This window comes from Lagenorhynchus albirostris, chromosome 18 (assembly GCF_949774975.1).
Source record: "Lagenorhynchus albirostris chromosome 18, mLagAlb1.1, whole genome shotgun sequence".
NCBI lineage: Eukaryota > Metazoa > Chordata > Mammalia > Artiodactyla > Delphinidae > Lagenorhynchus > Lagenorhynchus albirostris.
In genome coordinates this window covers 64,710,987-64,718,127 of record NC_083112.1, presented here as the reverse complement: position 1 = coordinate 64,718,127, position 7,141 = coordinate 64,710,987, and positions in this window count along the sequence as shown.

Genomic DNA, 7,141 nt, shown 5'->3' with positions numbered 1-7,141 from the left:
CTAGGAAGCTTTGCAAAAGATCAAAAACAGGGCTTCCCTGGGGACGCAGTGGTTGAGAGTCCGCCTGCTGATGCAGGGGACACGGGTTCGTGTCTCGGTCCGGGAAGATCCCACATGCCGCAGAGCGGCTGGGCCCGTGAGCCATGGCCGCTGAGCCTGCGCGTCCGGAGCCTGTGCTCTGCAACGGGAGAGGCCACAACAGTGAGACGCCCGCGTAAGGTGAAAAAAAAAAAAACATTTAAGATTTCGTATCTCTTGGTAATTTTGACAGTGGGATAGTGAACAAAATTTGGCTGAATTCTTCCAGAGAAATCACCTCTTCTTTTTCCCCCCAGGGAGAGGTGAACTAGGTAAGTGTTTATGCCCAAAACATTTGCAGACTCACCCAGTGTTTCTCTCGGTTTTCTTTCTCATATTCTAATCCTCTGATTCTTTATGTCAGAAAGGAGACTTAAATATGTATTTACATCTGAAAAAAATCAAAACACATAAAATTCTGGCAGGAAAATAAGAAACTAATAACTACTTATAGGCAGAATTGTTTATCTAATTTTTATTGCTAGTTATTACACATTTGGAAGAATGTTTGACAACATTCTAATTAAGCCCTGAAATCAAGATATTGACCAAAAGACGTGAATATTAATGTTTCTAAGTTTTAAGGAAACTTGGTTAAAATTTCATTTGAATGATATAAGAAAATACGTGGTTTTTCATTTTGAATTGCTGGTTTCCATCTTAAATGTAGAGCCAGGCATATCTTTTCTGGGAATTCTCATAATGTGAAGAAGAAAAATACAGTATAACGCACTAAGAAAGAGGTTTATCAGGCAGTCTTTTTTTTTTTTTAAGGAGAGCTCTTTCCCCGAAAAACATACAACTACTTTCTAAATGAAGCTAGATATGAATCGAGATTAGGTAACACAGCAAAATTTGCAGAAATCTGATATTCCAGGATTCCCCTCATTTGGGATAAATTCATTTATTATTTCCCTCCCTCCCTCTCTATTCTCCCTTCCATCTTCTTGTCTGTTTTTTTCCGTTCCTTTCTTACTTTCATTTCTGATTTTAGGTGCAGTTGGTTGGGTTTATCACACACCTCGGTTTATAACATAACAGCCTCTTTGCACTCTGGGAAGCTGCTCTCTTGTCTGATTCCTTTTGTCCCTCGTCTCCACTTCCATTTTCCTCTCTTCCATAAACAAACCACTGTCCTCTGGTGTGTATTGTGCCTTCTTTTGTTCTGTATTCTTTTAAAAAGGTACATGGTTGTTTGATGTGCAGGTTTTATTGATTTATAAAAATGCAGTGTATAAAATATATTGTTCTGTTAATGTATCTTACTGTTGCTTTTTTTTTTTTTTTTTTTTTTTTTTTTTTGCGGTATGCGGGCCTCTCACTGCTGTGGCCTCTCCTGTTGCGGAGCACAGGCTCCGGACACACAGGCTCAGCGGCCATGGCTCACGGGCCCAGCCGCTCCACAACATGTGGGATCTTCCCAGACCGGAGCACGAACCCGCGTCCCCTGCATCGGCAGGCGGACTCTCAACCACTGCACCACCAGGGAAGCCCTCACTGTTGCTTTTTGTCGACACTGTACTTTTAAGACTCTTATATGTTGTTCAGAGCACATGTGGTGATTTTAACCTAATATCACAATGTCAAAATGTAGGCAACTTACCTTCAAATGGTTCAGAAAAATAAGTATATATAAAGCAAAGGTGGCAAGACGTTGTTGATAACTGATGACCCTGGATGAGGTGTCTGCATGTTCTTTGCACTATACGTTCAACTTCTCTGGTTGAAAAATTTCAAAATAAAATGTTGGGGGAGAAGAAATAGGAAATCATAGAAACATTAACCATGCACAATGAGAACTGTGTGTAAAAAGGCTTCCATGTCCTCAGAAGCATCAGTTAGTCTCCCAGGCAGGAGTGGAGACTGCATTTCGCGACCACGTGGGGCAGCCCCCTGCTTCCCTGAGGTGAGCAGAGTCCCGTGCGGATTTACTCTCCTGGGAGGTTGGAGTCCTGGCTTCTTTTTTCCGGTGTCTCCATGTCTGTCTCCTCCACACTCAGGGCTGCTCTCTGGGGCCTGGGCGGAACCAGGCCTGTGTGGACCAGGACTTTCCCCAGGTGTGCAGCTCCCAGGTTTTTCCAGCCCAACTGTGGCCACCTTTTCCTTACCCGTCTCTTCCTGTTGGTGGCTTCCTCCATCATCAGCAACCCCTCCTTTGTCTTCTTCCCCCCAAACCCAAGCTGCTCTCAGCAGGGCACCTGCTGTCATTTGAGGTCAGTGCGGATTTCAGTCTGCGTGTGCCTCCCAAGGATAAACGTTTTTAAACTCAGTGACTGATGGTTTAAAGTGCCCCCACTTACCTCCATCACTCTAAACAGTGTTTGCTATGTAAATACAACTTTAAGACAGTCCCCGGCCTCTTTTCCAACAAATTGCTGTCCCTTAGCCCCTCCTACATAGAAATTCTGGGTTCTCAACAGCTTAGCCCTTACCTGTGCTTGTTATGTAGGAATTACCTGGATGTGATGTTAGCCTCCAAGGGTACCACTGAGGTGAGGTACCCCAGCAGTCATGGATCAGAAAGACTCATGGTCCAAAAGGTGCACAGGCTTAGGGGATGGGGTGTAAGGGGGGAACAAGGACCACTCTGCCTGAATCCCAGATCATACAAATTTCACATGTCCTGTCTCTCTTCTCTCTCTTCCTCCCTCTCCCTCTCCCTCTCCCTTTTTCTGCTGCATCGCCTCCTGGCAGCACGCATGTGAGGACCAGTATTGCGTGTTGAGCAAGGAGACCCAAAAGACAGCAGGCATGGGGGCCAACACACCACCTGCTCTATCAGAGAGACTCAGGTGTGCACACCTGGCCACAGCTGGACCTTGCCAGTTAGCCTGCCTAGCTCTTGGCGCTTTAATTCACTTTTCTTGGGCAGAGCACATACGGAAGCAGATGGCATATACTGGGCATTGCCAACATGTGGTTGTCGTCAGCATGACCCAGCTGCCAGCTTAGGGCAAGCACGGTGACTTGGTCTCTCCATCTTTCTATCTATGAAGAATATTGTTTGTCCCATTACATATTCCTTTTATCATACTTATCTTTTGCATGCCTTTCAGATGATAACTTACTTATTAGCTATATTTAATATATCCTATTAGGTTTGCTTATATTGCATAAGCTACTTGCTTACCTACTCTCTATACTTAACACTTGGGCGTTTCATCCGTTCTGTCTGTTTTTCTTGTCTTCTACAGCAGAATTGATTACTGCCAAAGAATACAGCAAAAGTACTTGAGAAGGAGACAAGCTTTGGTTTCTATCAAAGGAATTCCCAGCACTCACAGTCATGTAGCAGAGGTTTGGGGAAAACAAGTCACCTTCATATTGTCCTGAAATCAACCTAGACAGGGAAAGTCAGTCATAATTTCCCCAGAGGAGTCATGGAACACTCTCAGATGTACAGGTAAGGATGAGTAAATGGGTAATGAGCTTTGATAGTAATGTCTTATATTTCACATTTATTGAAGTGGGGAATAGATATACATATATGGAGAGAGAGATCTGTTTTCACAATGCTAGGTACTTCTGAACAGTGTAACTATCAGAATATCTCATGCATGTTTTTTTTTAATTTCTTTTCTTTTTGGCTGTGTCAGGTCTTATTTGCAGCACGTGGGATCTTCATTGAGGCGTGTGGGATCTTTTGTTGCAGCTTGCGGGCTTCTCTCTAGTTGTGGTGCGTGGGCTCTCTTGCTGAGGCATGCGAGCTCAGTAGTTGTGGCACATGGGCTTAGTTGCCTAGTGGCATGTGGGATCTTAGTTCCCCCGCCAGGGATGGAACCCGCGTCCCCTTCGTTGGAAGATGGATTCTTTACCACCGGACCACCAGGGAAGTCCCCACCTCATGCACGTTTGTACTTCTCTCTCTGCATCAAGCTGGAAAAAGAGCCGTCAGTACTGCATTCATAATAAAATGCTCTTTGCAACCCCTTCTTGGTCCTGCAATCCTCCCTATTTCCATTTCTATTAACACGTACACTTCTTGCTCCTGCCAGGAGTGAGTTAAAATAGGAACATGAATTTCTTTGAGCATATGTGACTTAATGTTACTCCGTTTAAACAAAAGTAAAAAAGAGAAAACAGCTAGAGAGCTCTGTTGTCACCCCAAATAAAGCAGTCACGTGTCCCAAATACAGTGGATGTAATGTTGATTTCGACAGTTGCCTAGTTTGGCCACGAGATGGCGCCATGCACCAGTAAGACGCAATGGCTACTACGGTGCAGGCTGCTGTGCCGGCTTGCGGCGAGGGGTGGTGACCCTGAGAAGGGACAAAAACAATACGACAAACCTGAGGAAGCGAGTGAAGGCTGAGGACGTGGAGACGGTGCAGAGCAGAGGTGGGGAAAGTAGACTTTGAAATCAAATAGCTTGCTTCCCAATCCCAGCTCCCCAACCTTCCTTTTTTCATATATATATATTTGAGATTTATTATGAGGAATTGATTAAGAAGTCCCATAATCTGTCCCCCCTGAAAACTGGAGACCCAGGAAAGCCAGTGGTGTAATTTAGTTCAAGTCTGAAAGCCTGAGAACCAAGGGAGCTGACGGTGTAAATCCCAGTTCAAGGGCAGGAGAAGATGAGATTGGATGTCGCCTCCAGCAGTGAGAGAGCAAAAAAAGGAGTGAATTCCTCTGACTTCCGCCCTGCTTCTATTCAGGCCCTTAACAGGTTGGGTAGTGGCAACCCACACTGGGGAGGGCAATCTACTTTAAAGAGTCCACTGATTCAAATGCTAATCGTCCTCACAGACTCACCCAGAAACACTGGTGAATCTGGGCACTCTGTAGACAGTCAAGCTGACATCATATTAGGAGACCCATGATGTAGATATGTTTCGGCATTGGTGATATTAACTCAACCACAGGTTTCTCCACTGTGAATTTACTATTTCCCTTCCAACTTACTAAGGGTTTTGTGGGGACATACATTGAGTCTATGCCAATATCCTGTTTCTCATATTTTTGCCTATTAATTTTAGCATTATTTTTACCTGCAACTATTATTACTGTGATGTTTACCTCAAGGTAATTTTTAAAATTTCTGCCACCCCTTCTATACTTGTTAACTGGGATCTAAAAGAGTCTTCTGCTCACTTCTAAGTGAGAGTGGGTAGGACAGTGTTCTGGCTGTTGGCTCTGTGGTTTGTGGTGATGATTCATGGTCACCTTTGTCCAGTAGAAATATTGGGAGGTGGATGGAAAGGCACCAGCCTTCTGACCATGAAGAAAAGAATTGACTTTCAGTTATTCATATTCTCTAAAATATTATGTGATTACATTACTATGAATTTAATAATAACACTTTCACAGTAAAAGAGACGTTAACATGACTGATTATCTTCTGAGTGACTATATTCATTAAGTCAGAAAGAAAAGAGTGTGGGTAGGGTAGAAATGACGTGAAAATTTCTCACTCAATTTCCTCTGCATGTGAGAAGCAGAGAAAGGACAGACTTCTCAAGCTCAGTGTGAATGATATGATGACTTTTATGAACCCTGGTAGCTTTAGATCATCTAACAAAGCCTTTTGATGGACTTGGCTGGAGGCTTAGGAGATGCTTTTGACTCAAGAAAAATACTTTGATTTGAAAGGGGTTTTGGTTACTATTTTTTCTTTATATGAGCAGAAAACACAACCTTTCCTCTCCTACAGAAAACTGCACTCTGTAGGTAGAGAAATAAGGGCAGGATCTTTTATCCGACGAATTCCAAGTATTTTAGGGTTGGGAACTCACAATCCTTCCTGACAGGCAGGCACGGGATAGAGAACTATGAGTCTTTGTGTAAAAACCAAGGGAAGGAGGGCACAATTACAATAAGAAAGAACGAGCTGGCCTCTGCAGACAGGTGGGCTGATGGCTGGGGCATCGGACAGTTGCAGCCCTCACTGCTAAGGTTTGCTGCCAGTGACTCATGCAAGTTCATTCCAGAGCCCTCTCTCCACTGCCCTCACTTCTCAGGGTTTGCTCTCCAAATCTCTAGATTCCCCTCATTCAAAAACTAGCCTGGAAATACCGTACCTTGCTGATCTTCAATCATTTCCTTGATTACACTTTGACCCTGAACGAGCCTTGCATCAACAAACGACAAAGGAGTGAAAATGAACTTTATATCTTGCGTTATCCTTTTGCCATCTGACTATGAATATTTCCCAACACAAACAAGACCAGATTCTTTTTCCAGAGTGGGTGGAATGTTGAAGGAGGGAAGCGGAGAGAGGATTGAAGACTGAGGGTCCGGATGGGTCTGTCCACCCAAATACTGTTGAGTTCATTTCCTGGTCTCTGCAGCACTGCACTGGGCAGGGATATTCTAATTCAGTTAACTCAAGAGCTGGAATAAACTCAAAAGGGTATTTATTTCAGTGCAGAAGGGAAATAGCTAAAGTTTTTGACAACTTGTCTTTTCCCAGATTCTAAAAGGGAAATCACTTAAAGAACTGGGCCTTTTGCAGAAAGATCCCTTCGTGGGAACTCCCCAGGGTCCACACCATTCCTCTTGCCCCTGGTTTTTTTATTGAGGGCCCTTGTTCAACTCTCTTCACGTGAAACTCTACCCATCACCTTCAGGAGACCCGTCCTCGTAGGAAAACCTCATCCCCAGGAGGGTCTCATCACCTGCGTCAGGCTCCATTCCCCTGGCCAGTCGCCAAGTCTCAAGTCTAAATCACTCCGTTTAGAGTGACAGGGGCGTTTGCTGGGGCTCAGGTCAGTAGGGTGGGGCGTCTGAAGGAGAAAACACTTGATGCTGCTGGCTCCTGGGTCTTGTGTGAGCCTGGGTCTCCCGGACAACGGATTTTCTTCCAGAATCCCACCTGAGAGGGATTTCTTCCAGAATCCCACCTGAGAGGTTCCTGAGTGTCTGTTTCTTTAAGTCTCTGACCTGATAGAACAAGAAGGTCTATAAACCTCACCTGGCTTCTATCAGGAGGGGAGGCACAAGTTTCCAAGAGTAAATAATCACTTTTCAAGGGAACGATGCAGACTGCACTCACATCTAAGAAACCAATAATTTTCTTAGCTAGTCCACTGTTTCTCCCTTATCTAGGTCTCTGGGAGATGTC